Raw genomic sequence first — 16,973 nt, 5'->3', positions numbered from 1 at the left:
ACTAAACCACCAACCAATGAACACACATGTAGAAACCCATGACTCCAGCCACATATGTAGCAAAGGATGGTATTGTCCAGCATCAATAGGTACAGAAGCCCTTGTCCTGTGAAGGCTTGTTTCCTCAGTGTAGGGGAAACCAAGGTGTTGAGGTGGGAGTGGGTGGGTGGGAGTGGGAGCATCTTCATAGGAGGGTGAGGGTTGAGGGGGAAGGAGAAAGTGGTGAAAGTGGATAGCATTTGAAAGGTAAATACATAAAATATCCAATAAAAATATTTAAAAAAAAAAAGAAATGTAATTAAAAAATATCTAATTAAAAAAAAGCAGGGAATACTCTCAAATTCTGACTTAGGACTACATCACAGGGAGGCCACTCCAAATGCACCTCAAAATAGAGTTTGCTTTAACAGACAATCATGGATTTGGTATTTTCTCCTGGCTAATTCTCAGGTTTGACAATTACAAGGTTACCTGACATCCTATGTGAGGACTCAGTATCATTTTCAGGTCTTCAACCCTCATACTTTTGAGGGTTGTTTTGAGAACTTTATCAATGGAGTTCTCTCCCCACACCCCTACCTGTTTTCAGTCTTGGGTCTCACTAAGAGGAGGAACATAGGGTGTTTCATTTCATTTCTTGCCTATTTCACTAGGCATGATAACCTGTCAGTCCTTCTATTTCTTATAGAAGGTAGGGTTTCTTTTCTCGTTATGAATGAAAAAATATCAGTTGTGCAAATATTCATATTCTCTTTATTATTTCACCAGTATATCAGGTACCTAGTGACACCTTCTGTATTAGAAATTGTGAATACTCTAGTATCCAACAGGATAAGCAGCTATTTCAGTTATAGGCCAAATTTACTGCCCTGAAATGTATAACCTTAGAGGGATAACTAGGTCATACGGTGTATGTATTTTTCACTTAGGTGAAGAATTTCCATAGTATTATTCATATTTCCATATTAAGGAATATTTTTTAGTATCATTGACATAATGGGTCTTTTTTCTGAGTGTTCCTTTTTCTCTTTTATTAAAATAAACCGAGCAGCTCTCTGCTCCCAAACCCCGTGGGAGAGAGACCTCACCGCCTGGTCAGGTGGGCACTCCTGAGGCTGCATAGCGGAGGAGACCACCAACACTGCCCACCCCTGCCCACATCCCTGGCCCAAGAGGAAACTGTATAAGGCCTCTGGGTTCCCGTAGGGGAGGGCCCAGGAACAGCAGGACCCCTGCGTCTGAGACAACACTAGAACCTGAAGGAAACAGACCAGATAAACAGTTCTCTGCACCCAAATCCCGTGGGAGGGAGAGCTAAAACTGCAGAGAGGCAGACACGCCTGGGAAAACAGAAGAGACTGCACTCTGCGCACATCCAGACGCCAGAGGAAAACACCAAACGCCATCTGGAACCCTGGTGCACGGAGGCTCCCAGAAAAAGTGGCGCAGATCTTCTCGGTTGTTGCCCCCGCGGAGAGGACTTAGGCAGTACCCCACGAGCACACTTGAGCCTCGGAACCTCAGGTAGGACCAACATTTCCCCTGCAAGTGACCTGCCTGGTGAACTCAAGACACAGGCCCACAGGAACAGCTGAAGACCTGTAGAGAGGAAAAACTACACGCCCGAAAGCAGAACACTCTGTCCCCATAACTGGCTGAAAGAAAACAGGAAAACAGGTCTACAGCACTCGTGACACACAGGCTTATAGGACAGTCTAGCCACTGTCAGAAATAGCAGAATAAAGTAACACTAGAGATAATCTGATGGCGGGAGGCAAGCGCAGGAACCCAAGCAACAGAAACCAAGACTACATGGCATCATCAGAGCCCAATTCTCCCACCAAAATAAACATGGAATATCCAAACACACCAGAAAAGCAAGATCTAGTTTCAAAATCATATTTGATCATGATGCTGGAGGACTTCAAGAAAGACGTGAAGAACTCCCTTAGAGAACAAGTAGAAGCCTACAGAGAGGAATCGCAAAAATGCCTGAAAGAATTCCAGGAAAATAAAATCAAACAGTTGAAGGAATTAAAAATGGAAATAGAAGCAATCAAGAAAGAACACATGGAAACAACCCTGGATATAGAAAATCAAAAGAAGAGACAAGGAGCTGTAGATAGAAGCCTCACCAACAGAATACAAGAGATGGAAGAGAGAATCTCGGGAGCAGAAGATTCCCTAGAAATCATTGACTCAACTGTCAAAGATAATGTAAAGTGGAAAAAGCTACTGGTCCAAAACATACAGGAAATCCAGGACTCAATGAGAAGATCAAACCTAAGGATAATAGGTATAGAAGAGAGTGAAGACTCCCAGCTCAAAGGACCAGTAAATATCTTCAACAAAATCATAGAAGAAAACTTCCCTAACCTGAAAAAAGAGATACCCATAGGCATACAAGAAGCCTACAGAACTCCAAATAGATTGGACCAGAAAAGAAACACCTCCCGTCACATAATAGTCAAAACACCAAACGCACAAAATAAAGAAAGAATATTAAAAGCAGTAAGGGAAAAAGGTCAAGTAACATATAAAGGCAGACGTATCAGAATCACACCAGACTTCTCGCCAGAAACTGTGAAGGCCAGAAGATCCTGGACAGATGTCATACAGACCCTAAGAGAACACAAGTGCCAGCCCAGGTTACTGTATCCTGCAAAACTCTCAATCAACATAGATGGAGAAACCAAGATATTCCATGACAAAACCAAATTTACGCAATATCTTTCTACAATTCCAGCACTACAAAGGAAAATAAAGGGTAAAGCCCAACATAAGGAGGCAAGCTATACCCTAGAAGAAGCAAGAAACTTATCGTCTTGGCAACAAAGCAAAGAGAAGAAAAGCACACAAACATAACCTCACATCCAAATATGAATATAACAGGAAGCAATAATCACTATTCCTTAATATCTCTCAACATCAATGGCCTCAACTCCCCAATAAAAAGACATAGATTAACAAACTGGATACGCAACGAGGACCCTGCATTCTGCTGCCTACAGGAAACACACCTCAGAGACAAAGACAGACACTACCTCATGGTGAAAGGCTGGAAAACAACTTTCCAAGCAAATGGTCAGAAGAAGCAAGCTGGAGTAGACATTCTAATATCAAATAAAATCAATTTTCAATTAAAAGTCATCAAAAAAGATAAGGAAGGACACTTCATATTCATCAAAGGAAAAATCCATCAAGATGAACTCTTAATCCTAAATATCTATGCCCCAAATACAAGGGCACCTACATACGTAAAAGAAATATTACTAAAGCTCAAAACACACATTGCACCTCACACAATAATAGTGGGAGATCTCAACAACCCACTCTCATCAATGGACAGATAATGGAAACAGAAATTACACAGAGACGTAGACAGACTAAGAGAAGTCATGAGCCAAATGGACTTAACAGATATTTATAGAACATTCTATCCTAAAGCAAAAGGATATACCTTCTTCTCAGCTCCTCATGGTACTTTCTCCAAAATTGACCATACAGTTGGTCAAAAAACGGGCCTCAACAGGTACAGAAAGATAGAAATAATCCCATGCATACTATCAGACCACCACGGCCTAAAACTGGTCTTCAATAACAATAAGGGAAGAATGCCCACATATACGTGGAAATTGAACAATGCTCTCCTCAATGATAACCTAGTCAAGGAAGAAATAAAGAAAGAAATTAAAAACTTTTTAGAATTTAATGAAAATGAAGGTACAACATACCCAAACTTATGGGACACAATGAAAGCTGTGCTAAGAGGAAAACTCATAGCGCTGAGTGCCTGCAGAAAGAAACAGGAAAGAGCATATGTCATCAGCTTGACAGGACACCTAAAAGCTCTAGAACAAAAAGAAGCACATACACCCAGGAGGAGTAGAAGGCAGGAAATAATCAAACTCAGAGCTGAAATCAACCAAGTAGAAACAAAAAGGACCATAGAAAGAATCAACAGAACCAAAAGTTGGTTCTTTAAGAAAATCAACAAGATAGATAAACCCTTAGGCAGACTAAGAAGAGGACACAGAGAGTGCATCCAAATTAACAAAATCAGAAATGAAAAGGGAGACATAACAACAGATTCGGAGGAAATTCAAAAAATCATCAGATCTTACTATAAGAACCTATATTCAATAAAACTTGAAAATCTACAGGAAATGGACAATATCCTAGACAAATATCAGGCACCGAAGTTAAATCAGGAAGAGATAAACCAGTTAAACAATCCCATAACTCCTAAGGAAATAGAAGCAGTCATTAAAGGTCTCCCAACCAAAAAGAGCCCAGGTCCAGATGGGTTTAGTGCAGAATTCTATCAAACCTTCATAGAAGACCTCATACCAATATTACCCAAACTATTCCACAAAATTGAAACAGATGGAGCACTACCGAATTCCTTCTATGAAGCCACAATTACTCTTATACCTAAACCACACAAAGACACAACAAAGAAAGAGAACTTCAGACCAATTTCCCTTATGAATATCGACGCAAAAATACTCAATAAAATTCTGGCAAACCGAATCCAAGTGCACATCAAAACAATCATCCACCATGATCAAGTAGGCTTCATCCCAGGCATGCAGGGATGGTTTAATATACGGAAAACCATCAATGTGATCCATTATACAAACAAACTGAAAGAACAAAACCACATGATCATTTCATTAGATGCTGAGAAAGCAATTGACAAAATTCAACACCCCTTCATGATAAAAGTCCTGGAAAGAGTAGGAATTCAAGGCCCATACCTAAACATAGTAAAAGCCATGTACAGCAAACAACTTGCTAACATTAAACTAAATGGAGAGAAACTTGAAGCAATCCCACTAAAATCAGGGACTAGACAAGGCTGCCCACTCTCTCCCTACTTATTCAATATATTTCTTGAAGTTCTAGCCAGAGCAATCAGACAACAAATGGAGGTCAAGGGGATACAGATCGGAAAAGAAGTCAAAATATCACTATTTGCAGATGACATGATAGTTTATTTAAGTGATCCCAAAAGTTCCACCAGAGAACTACTAAAGCTGATAAACAACTTCAGCAAAGTGGCTGGGTATAAAATTAACTCAAATAAATCAGTAGCCTTCCTCTACACAAAAGAGAAACAAGCCGAGAAAGAAATTAGGGAAACGACACCCTTCATAATAGACCCAAATAATATAAAGTACCTCTGTGTGACTTTAACCAAGCAAGTAAAAGATCTGTACAATAAGAACTTCAAGACACTGAAGAAAGAAACTGAAGAAGACCTCAGAAGATGGAAAGATCTCCCATGCTCATGGATTGGCAGGATTAATACAGTAAAAATGGCCATTTTACCAAAAGCAATCTACAGATTCAATGCAATCCCCATCAAAATACCAATCCAATTCTTCAAAGAGTTAGACAGAACAATTTGCAAATTCATCTGGAATAACAAAAAACCCAGGATAGCTAAAGCTATCCTCAACAATAAAAGGACTTCAGGGGGAATCACTATCCCTGAACTCAAGCAGTATTACAGAGCAATAGTGATAAAAACTGCATGGTATTGGTACAGAGACAGACAGATAGACCAATGGAATAGAATTGAAGACCCAGAAATGAACCCACACACCTATGGTCACTTGATTTTTGACAAAGGAGCCAAAACCATCCAATGGAAAAAAGATAGCATTTTCAGCAAATGGTGCTGGTTCAACTGGAGGTCAACATGTAGAAGAATGCAGATCGATCCATGCTTATCACCCTGTACAAAGCTTAAGTCCAAGTGGATCAAGGACCTCCACATCAAACCTGAGACACTCAAACTAATAGAAGAAAAACTAGGGAAGCATCTGGAACACATGGGCACTGGAAAAAATTTCCTGAACAAAACACCAATGGCTTATGCTCTAAGATCAAGAATCGACAAATGGGATCTCATAAAACTGCAAAGCTTCTGTAAGGCAAAGGGCACTGTGGATAGGACAAATCGGCAACCAACAGATTGGGAAAAGATCTTTACCAATCCTACAACAGATAGAGGCCTTATATCCAAAATATACAAAGAACTCAAGAAGTTAGACCGCTGGGAGACAAATAACCCTATTAAAAAATGGGGTTCAGAGCTAAACAAAGAATTCACAGCTGAGGAATGCCGAATGGCTGAGAAACCCCTAAAAAAATGTTCAACATCTTTAGTCATAAGGGAAATGCAAATCAAAACAACCCTGAGATTTCACCCCACACCAGTGAGAATGGCTAAGATCAAAAACTCAGGTGACAGCAGATGCTGGCGAGGATGCGGAGAAGAGGAACACTCCTCCATTGTTGGTGGGATTGAAGACTGGTACAACCATTTTGGAAATCAGTCTGGAGGTTCCTCAGAAAATTGGACATTGAACTGCCTGAGCATCCAGCTATACCTCTCTTGGGCATATACCCAAAAGATGCCCCAACATATAAAAAAGACACGTGCTCCACTATGTTCATCGCAGCCTTATTTATAATAGCCAGAAGCTGGAAAGAACCCAGATGCCCTTCAACAGAGGAATGGATACAGAAAATGTGTACATCTACACAATGGAATATTACTCAGCTATCAAAAACAACGGCTTTATGAAATTCATAGGCAAATGGTTGGAACTGGAAAATATCATCCTGAGTGAGCTAACCCAAACACAGAAAGACATACATGGTATGCACTCACTGATAAGTGGCTATTAGCCCAAATGCTTGAATTACCCTAGATGCCTAGAACATTGAAACACAAGACGGATGATCAAAATGTGAATGCTTCACTCCTTCTTTAAAAGGGGAACAAGAATACCCTTGGCAGGGAAGAGAGAGGCAAAGATTAAAACAGAGACTGAAGGAACTCCTATTCAGAGCCTGCCCCACATGTGGCCCATACATATACAGCCACCCAATTAGACAAGATGGATTAAGCAAAGAAGTGAAGACCGACAGGAGCCGGATGTAGATCGCTCCTGAGAGACACAGCCAGAATACAGCAAATACAGAGGCGAATGCCAGCAGCAAACCACTGAACTGAGAATAGGACCCCCGTTGAAGGAATCAGAGAAAGAACTGGAAGAGCTTGAAGGGGCTCGAGACCCCATATGGACAACAATGCCAAGCAACCAGAGCTTCCAGGGACTAAGCCACTACCTAAAGACTATGCATGGACTGACCCTGGACTCTGACCTCATATGTATCAATGAATATCCTAGTAAGAGCACCAGTGGAAGGGGAAGCCCTGGGTCCTGCTAAGACTGAACCCCCAGGTAACTAGACTGTTGGGGTGAGGGCGGCAATGGGGGGAGGGTTGGGAGGGGGACACACATAAGGAAGGGGAGGGGGAGGGGGATGTTTGCCCGGAAACCAAAGAATTATTATTAAGTATTAAATAAATTAAAACAAAAGACAGGAAAAAAAATAAAATAAACCACTCTGAGCGGCATGAAATTGTGTCTCCATTTTAGCTTGCATTTACATTTCACTGATGGTTAAAGATAGCTTGTTTTAATCTATTTATTGAGGTTTTTCTTCGGAAGTGTCTATTCAAATAGTCTGCTCACTTTTAGTTGGAACAGATTTTGTTACATTTTTCACATCAGTTCTTTATATATTTTGGTTACTGTCAGAAAAATAGCTGATAAATATTTTCTCTGTTATGGTCTCCCTTCGCAGGCTGATTGCTTCCACACTTACAAAGCTTCTGATTTTGACATGTCATTTGACAGTTGATTTTAGAGAATTCAGAAAATTATTGACTATACCTATGTCTCCAAGTACTTCCTTCCCTATTGTCTTAGATAAGGTTTCTATTCCTGCACAAACATCAGGACCAAGGAGCAACTTGTGTATCAAAGGGTTTACTCGGCTTACACTTCTACATTGATATTCATCACCAAAGAAAGTCAGAACTAGAACTCATGCAGGTCAGGAAGCAGGAGCTGATGCAGAGACCATGGAGGGATGTTACTTACTGACTTGCTTCCTGTGGCTTGCTCAGCTTGCTTTCTTATAGAACCCAGGACTACCAGCCCAGGGGTGGCACCACCCACAATGGGCCCTCCTCACCCTTGATCACTAATTGAGAAAATGCCTTACAGCTGGATTCTCATGGAGGCATTTCCTCAAGAGAGGCTCCTTTCTTTGTGATAACTCCAGCCTGTGTCAAATTGACACAAAACCAGTCAGTACACCTATGTTTGCCTGAAGTAGTGTACAGGTAACAACAAATTCTCTCATCTATTTGAGTTGATCTTGTACAGTGTGACAGATGAGGGTCAAATTTCATTTTGTAAGATGTAGGTTTCAGGTTTCTTTGGGTAGCTTTGGTGGAGGAGACGTCCCTTCTTCAATGTGTGCCATTAGCCCATTGACCAAGAGATTTCTATAGAGCTGAGGCTTTGCTTACAAGTTTTTTAATGTGTTCATTCTTCCCTCTTTCTATGTTATGTGAACATTGTGTGCCTTGCAATGGTCTCTTCTTCTTGTTGCTGGAAAAGGGTTCTTACTAATAGCCATATTTGACAGAGCAGACTAGGCTGGAGCAGGTATTTTCTCCAACTTTCCACCATGTAGCTGAAATTGAAAGTGTGCACCAATACATTCAACTCACAGCAGTGCTGTTTTAATGGAACTGCCATTGAATCTGGGTGTCGCTTCAAATAATGATGAGTATTGTCACGTTATTAATTCTTCCAATTCTGAACAATATTGTTATTTGTATGAAGAAAAAGTATTTCTTCATGTTGGTACTGCATTGAACTACTACTGTATTGATTTTTTTAAATGGATCTTTTATTTATTTACATTTCAAATGTTATACCCTTTCCTGGTTTTCCCTCTGGAAACTCCCTATCCAATCCTCCCTCTCCCTGATTCTATGAGGGTATTCTCCCACCCTCCAACCCACTCTATCTCGCCTCCCCACCCTGCATTCCCCTACATTGGGACATTAAGCCTTCACAGGACCAAGGACCTTTCCTTCTATTGATGCCCAACAAGGCCATCCTCTGCTACATATGCAGCTGGAGCCAAGGTTCCCTCCATGTGTATTCTTTGGTTAGTAGTTTAGTCCATGAGAGCTCTGGGGCATCTCGTTGGATGATATTGTTGTTCTTCCTATGGGGTTGCAAACCACTCAGCTTCTTCAGTTTTCATGAAATCTCTAGAATTTCCTATAATAGCACCATATTATTTACAAACACATCTTATGGTAATTTGACTTCCTCTTTTCAATTTTGAGTGCCTTTTCTTTCTTCTCTAATTACTCTTTGTGAAATTTCTAATACTTTTCAACAGGAGCAGTGGAAGTAAGCATGCTCATCATGTTCATGGTCATGGGGAGAAATTTTTCTGTTGTCTCTAATTATGATCATGATGGTTGTGTCTTAGTCATGCAGTGTTGATTTTCCTGAGTTATAATTGATTTATATCTGTTTTTTAGAACTTTTAAAATAATTTTTAGTAAATAAATTTTTGTGACATCTACTTACATGGTTACTCAATATGTATCCTTCCTTCTCTTTTCATGTGTTAATATTAACCAGTTTTCATAAGTTAAGCCATCATTGCATTTCTCATGTCTTAGAGTTCCTATTGCTGTGATGACTTGGGGAGGAAACATTTCCACATAACAATTCATCATCAAAAGTAGCGAGGTTAGCAACTTAAGCAAGTCAGGAATTTGGAAGCAGGATCTGATGAAGAGACTGTGGCAGCATGCTGCTCTGTGGCTTGCTCCTCATGGCTTGCTCAGCATGTTTTTCTGCTTTCCTATAGAACCCAACACCACGTTGTTCTGATGAATGATCTTCCCATCCACAATGGTCTTTGACTTCTCCATGAATTCTTAATTTAAAAAATGCCCTATGAGCTTGCCTACCGCAAGATCTTTTGGAGACATATTCTTAATTTGAATCTTCCCCCCTCTCTAATAATTTAGTTTGTATCAGGTTGACACAAAATTACCCAGTACACTTGGAATGGAGCAAACTTGAAAAGCAAATAATAATTTCAGTAAGCAACGTTTTGAAGACTTTTTTTTTAAAATTTCTGTCGCTTGATTGCCATAATGCACATTATGCACCTCTATTAGCCTAACACTGTGCTTTGGGCAGGAAGCTTTGGGCATGACACTCCAAGTGTGTTGACAGAATATAGGAGCATTAGTGTAGTCCTCAATTTCCAAATGACTTTTTTCAGTGTGTCTGAAGAATAAAAGATTTGGTGCTTAGCAAATTTTGATGCTTACCACTACTCAATGTTTCACTATGAACAAAATGTACAAAGTCAGCCAAGAAGTATCCCTTCTCCACTGTGAAGAAAAACCATTAACACTATTCAGGACTGACTCTCAAAAAAGAGAAAAGAACACAGAAGATGCAAGAGAGTCAGACTACTACAACATGGCTCTCCTTACCTCATCTATTTTTTAGTCAACATCTCTGAGACCTGGCTGAGGGCTTTGAAACAAAGAGTTCGAACACTTGAGTGTGTGTTACATAAGAAACAACTGATAGTGATTAGGTGGGAAGGCAGCCTTAGGAGCCATGTACAGTCCAGAATGTGATGAATAAGTTCAGCAGCGACAGAACTGACAGAAACACGAAAAGAAGGCAAATAGTACAGAGCACAGAAACAAAGCAAGCCTAGTTAAAGCAATCATGTGATCTAACAGCCCAACACAATTCACATACAACATGTAAAATGACCACTCCTGAACTTAGTGCACACATACATAGGAATTAGTTACTCTACAGTAGGAAACAGCAGACGCTCAAGGGACCATCACTGCTATTACAAAGGGATGTCAAATCTCTCTACCTGTGTTTTGATTTCACTTTTTCCCTATGAACTCTCCCATGCCTTTCAAGCCTTAGCATGTCTTGTCTTTTTCCAACTAGCTGGTGCTCTCCTAATTCTCCTCCCACTTGGCTTTGCCTTCCTTCCTAGAATTACTGGCCACAGTGTGTGCACTGTCCATATAGTTCTCCTAAGATAGCCAGAATTCAGGCTACAACATTTAAGGAAGGATATTGGAAAAAAATATAAAAAAAGCAGGAAGAGGACCCTGATTTTAGCATATACTAAAGAGGCCCCAAGTATCAAAATGCGTCATGTTGTTACTTTCTACACACAGAAGACTTCACTTATTGATCCCTGTTTAAAGACTTAATTTTATACTGAGACAGTTCTGAAATATAAACTGCCACATAAAAGCATTTATTACATATCAGTCAACAAGACAGGGACCTTTCACAAAGGCTGAATTAGTTTATAAAATACTATGAAATAGATTCCCACATATATAATTGTGGAAAAATGCTAGGATTACTAAAGATAAATGAATTCGACTATATACTATGAAGAGTATAATATTAAATAGCCTTTTAAATACAAATGGAACTTTAAAGCCTTAATTCCAATAAACAGTAGTTTGTAAGTCCATTTAAGACAGTATTGACTAGGCTCATATATTTTTGCTTCCATTATACTAATTGTGTTTGATTAAATTTAGAGATAGATATTTAAATATTAATGTAAAGCATTTTCCATATTATAAATATGAATGTTTGGCCTCTATTTCAGAAAAACACATGAATAAAACATTAGGTTTTCTCTGAATGGCAAAGTTAAACAGCTCTACAAAATGGAATTATGATCCCTGAATATGGCGATTATACATTGATTTACTTCTCATGAAATCTTCTTAATAACATCAATAAATATTTCCTGGCAATGTTCTCATGCTAGGTTTTATTTTTCTCAGTCAAAGCTGTCAAAAGATCTTAAGTGTCGGCACTTAGCAGCACTTGAGAGGCAAAGAAAATTACGTGGACATGTGAAAGCTGAAGAGAAGAGGGGGAGTTACAGGGTCTACTGTGGGACAAAGAAGATGGATGTCTCCTTTAGCTGTGGTGTTTTGAGAACTGTAGATATTGGTCGGCTGTCACTTAATGGTCAACAGTACAAGGCACCGTGACTTTTAGAACACATTATTTCAAAAATATAAAAATAGCCAAGGAACGAACACCTCCTACATCGTCGAACACAAATTTTTATACATCACTGAACAACTTTCTCATCGAGGATAATTGGAGAACTGGGACTAGACAATGGCTTTTTAGTCCTATTGTAGAACATATATTCTTTAGATAGATAGTAGTGGGCCCAGTAAACTCCAGGAAAGTGATATATTTTACTATTTTCCCTTAAAGAAAGCCCAATACTTGGTAGTATTAAGTTAAAATATCCATTAACCAATAAATCTGAGGACACTCAGGGATTAAGTAATGTGGTTAATATAACATAGATCCTAAGTAACTACCCTGGGATTTAAGGTGCATTCTTTCTTCTTTATTATTCTGTCCTCCAACAATAGAGAATTCATAAGTTAAAATGCCAAGGACACACATACAAAGGAGAATGAAACAGCAACACGAGAAAAACAAATGAGGAATACTTATCTCCTGCGCTTCAACGTAGAAATTTAAAGAAGAATAATTTAATAAATTTTCATTATGTTTAGGTATACGAATGTGTTTGTGTGTATGTATTTGCTTGTGTGTGTGTGTGTGTGTGTGTGTGTGTGTGTGTGTGCGCGCGCGCGCACACAGATGCAAATATATACATATGCTCTTAGAAGCCAGGGGTGTTAAATACCCTGGATGTGGAATTTGCAAAGGACTATGAGCCACTTGACAAATGCTAAGAATGGAAGATAGGTGCTGAGATCAGCAAGGGTGCTTAACAACTCTACTGGCTCCCCCTAAAGTCGTTTTTAAATTAAATATCAGGTAGTCTTGGTCTGAGAACTTCTGGGCATAGGTCTCCCACGTCTGCATTCATGGCGTCCCCTAGCAAGGCAGTGATTGTTCCCGGGAATGGTGGCAGGCAGGGATGTGGCCACCCACGGCTGGTATGACTGGGTGAGAAAGGGTGTGGAGCAGATTCCCAGTTTCCAGGGTTTGGCTAAAAACATACCTGACTCAGTTACTGCTTGAGAGAGCATCTGGCTGCCCTTCATGAAGAGAGCTGCAGTGTGACCATCGTCATAGGCCACAGGTCCAGGGCCCTTGCAGCCATGAGCTATGCAGAGACACATTAGGTATATGCTCTTGTATTGGTGTCTGCATTCGCATCAGACTTGGGAGATGAAAATGAGCATGCAAGGGGGTACTTCAGCCGCCCCTGGCAGTGGGAGAAGATCAAGACCAACTGCCCTCACATTATACAGCTTGGCTCTACTGATGGCCCCTTCCTTCCATGGAAGAAACAATAAGAAGTGGCAGATAGGCTGGACGCCAAACTACAAATTCATTGACCATGGTCACTTTCAGAACACAGAGTTCCATGAACTCATTAGTGTGGTGAAGTCAATGCTGACTCCTGCTCTGTAACATACCAGGATGGGGTAGAATAATAACAGCCACTACCCTCACACAGCTTAGACCTGAGACATCCGTTCACTTAGGCTACCAGAGCGCCTGAACAACAAACCCATTTGAATACTCACACTGAGTTACTAGCACTTCCAATTCCCACAGAGCTTAAATCTCCCCAAAAAGCTACTAACTACAGCAGTATGTTTCCTGTTTGATAAGAGACAGGTTTTTTTTTTAAGCTATCCTGTTGATGCAAAGAGAGTTAAGTCAGAAGAATCCAGAACTTGACATAGACATGGTTGTGTGTCGCTGTAATCACTTCAGCGAAAGCAGAGGTTCAGGGGGTGGGAAGTCTAGCTTGACCCTGTCTCAGAAAGAGTGAGCAAGAAGACGACCCAGGTCTCCTGAGTCTCATTCCAAATTATAACACAATATTTTTAGCAAGTTGTGTTCCACTTCTGAGACCCCACTACTTAGAAAGGTGAGGAAGGTAAATCTTGAGTTTGAGGCCTGTCTAGGCCAAATAAAACCCTGCATCAAAACAAAACAAACAAAACAACAACAAACAGGTTTTCATTCAAATTATATGTGACACCTTTTCCATTTTGTAATAAAAATTTTCTCTTACCAGGGGAATGAAAACATGATTCAAGGTCCAGAATGTTGTCTTAGAACTCAAAATTTCAGTTGTTGTTTAAAGCTGGCTCAGGGGAGTAAACTCAAACTTGGTTCTTCATCATTGAAATCCCTGACCCCACCATGTCTCCGAGTCCTTCTAACTTGAGAGAGAGCAACATATGGATGCTGAGTAAGGGAGCTGTAGGAGACAGATAGCCGCATAGCCTGTCATCTATATATCAACTGTATAGGATTGGCAGGATTCAGGATTCAGTCATGGAGAAGTGCTACAATATAGAAATGTGGCAAGTACATATGTCTTCTTTTAACTGGAGGAATATATGTGTATGTATATATATTCCCTACATGAATTATGGTAGCTAGCAACAGCATTGCAATTAAAAGATTTGCAAATGCTGTAAGACAAAGGCCACATCATCAATTTGTGAGCTTGGTTGTAAACAGTTTTAGATTCTCTATGAAGTCCAAGAAAAGCCTAAGATAACTAAAATGAACATAATACTAAAGGGTGGAAAACAAGGGAGCAATCTGCATTTTGTTATTAAGTTTTTCAGTATCTTCAAAAGAACTTTTCCAGGGCTGGAGAGATGGCACAGTGGTTAAGAGCACTGACTTTTTCCAGAGGTCCTGAGTTCAATTCCCAGCAACCACATGGTGGCTCACAACCATCTATAATGGGACCTAATGCCCTCTTCTTTCTTGTAAGTCTGAAGATACAGTGTACCCAAATAATAAAATAAGTAAATCTTAAGAAAGGAAGAAAGAAAGAAAGAAAGAAAGAAAGAAAAAAAGAAAGAAAGAAAGAAAGAGAGAGAGAGAAAGAAAGAAGGAAAGAAAGAAAGAAGGAAAGAAAGAGGAAGGGAAGGGAAGAGAAGGAAAGGGAAGGGAGAAAAAAAAGGAAAAAACTTTTCCATAATTCAATTTAACTCTAGAGAATTCAGCCTCTTGTAGAGAGCATTCAGGCAACACTGCAGAATTTTCTTAACACTCACTCAAAAATAAACAACCCCTTTTAAAACTTTTTATATTGTATATATTCAATGTATAAAATGGTTTCATGATTACATTTTTGCTGGCTTATAAAGTACTTTGTCAACCACATGTTCAAAAATGAAATAACATGTTTATTTCCTAGTAAATATTAAAATTAATTAAATTAAGTATCAGCTTTCCAGAAAGTATTCAATGGCCTTTGGCTTTGGTATATGTTCTTTATGTATTTACGTCTGAGCTACTGTGGATTAGCCTGGTGCTTATCATCTTTATTCTGCATGGGTGCAGATTAGTATTGCCATGATTACAATTACCATTTTTCTCTTGCTAAAAACCAATCTCGATTGCATTCTTGGCTTACAGGATTGGGTGAGCAAAGTTATGAAGTGTAGCAGTTTATAGCAAAGATCTGATTGTGGCCGTAGGCCAACAATGACCTCTGCACGGGTACCTCCCTGATAGAAATTGAAGTAGTCCATGTTTCTGAGCAGATCAATTTTGAGATACTGTTAAATATTAGTGAATAGCAACTGCTATAATTACCAAATTATATTTAATATTATAATAAATAATGTCTTCTATAAGGAATGTGAGATGATAACAATCACAGGTAGGTTACAGATAAAATCTCTAGTGGTCATCAATAAATATAACTTCTGTAAATTATGCTAATGACATTGTGATGCCAATTGAAATAAAATACCTAAACAAAGGAAATTTACAGAGGTTTGAAATCTCTGTTATGACCTTATTTTGCTACTTAAGAACATCATAATGTGCTAATTTTCCATATTCTAGCACCCATGAATAGAAAAACATCTCAAACTATTTTCTTCCCCCTTTTATGAAAGATACTTAATTCTTAAAACTGAAAATAAAGTACAAATCAACATTTAAGACCGTCTACAGAGTGGCTTCAGAATCAGAGCTAGATGGCCACATCCTAATTGTTTGTGTGACAATAGCTAGAGTAAATGGAAATAATATAACTCAGAAACATCAGTGCACTTGTATTCTACATTTCTAATATAGCAGTGAGCAAATACAAATAGCATTGTTGGGACCATGCAACATTACAGCGGAATGATTCATGTTTAAAGGATTCTTAGTAAATACACTAAAATCATTTTCTGTGTTTCTCTTTCTACCCTATGTGGATGTTTTGGATAGTGTTTTCATTATAGTCTCTGTATTGTTAGGCTTGCTATTATAATCTTCATAGAGCCAAAGAAGGTGGGTGTAAGAAGACAGCTCTTCACTTACTGTAAACATAAAAGAATAGCCTGAGGTGATTTGGATCACATCCTTCATCCCTATTTAAAAAAAAAAAAGGTGCAGTGCTAATACTTAGGATGGGGTAGCAACCCTTTAAAGATTTAATAAACAAGTTTGGGAATGATTACTCATTGTTTAATACAGAAGCTGTGTGTAGTGATCCTGTATCACAAGGGATAGACTAACCAATACACTGTATGGTAGAACATTATAGCAGAACTTGCCCTTGGGAAACTGTCTGCTGTCTGTACCCAGACTAATACCATGTTGTATAACATTTTTCTGAAGAAATCATTTATTGAGTTAAATGTGTATTTCAGAGTACAAAAATAAAGGACACATATTAAGACACTTACTACCATGTCCATTCTGTTTCTATCTCTATGCCTTGGTTCAATCCCTAGACCCACAAATGGCAACAAAAACAGCAACTCATGTAACTTGTCATCTTATCTCATGGCAGCCTGTGGCACGTGAACTCCCTCCCACATACATCCATACATAAGCACGAAGTTTTAAAAACAAAAATTAAAAAAATAACCTGAGAATAGGAAGAATTATCTTTTTCCAAAAATAACCAAACCTCAAAGCAGCATTTTGTGAATAAACTCTCACAAGAGTATAGCTCAATAACATTAAAAGGCTGGGGATATACTTTAATGACTGTGCCCGTTGGTGTGCATTATGGAC

General features: G+C 39.1%; 1 protein-coding gene and 1 pseudogene across 3 annotated transcripts in view; one reads left to right on the top strand and one right to left on the bottom strand.

The window, feature by feature from the left end:
* Cdh10 (cadherin 10) overlaps positions 1–16,973 on the bottom strand; it is a 222,360-nt gene that overhangs the window by 160,586 nt on the left and 44,801 nt on the right. The gene's annotated exons all lie outside the window — the stretch shown is intronic.
* Rbbp9-ps1 (RB binding protein 9, serine hydrolase, pseudogene 1) lies at positions 12,839–13,391 on the top strand (annotated as a pseudogene).

Source organism: Rattus norvegicus, chromosome 2 (assembly GCF_036323735.1).
Source record: "Rattus norvegicus strain BN/NHsdMcwi chromosome 2, GRCr8, whole genome shotgun sequence".
Lineage (NCBI taxonomy): Eukaryota > Metazoa > Chordata > Mammalia > Rodentia > Muridae > Rattus > Rattus norvegicus.
Note: the sequence above shows the minus strand (reverse complement) of the source record. Positions and strands in the feature narration are given on the sequence as shown.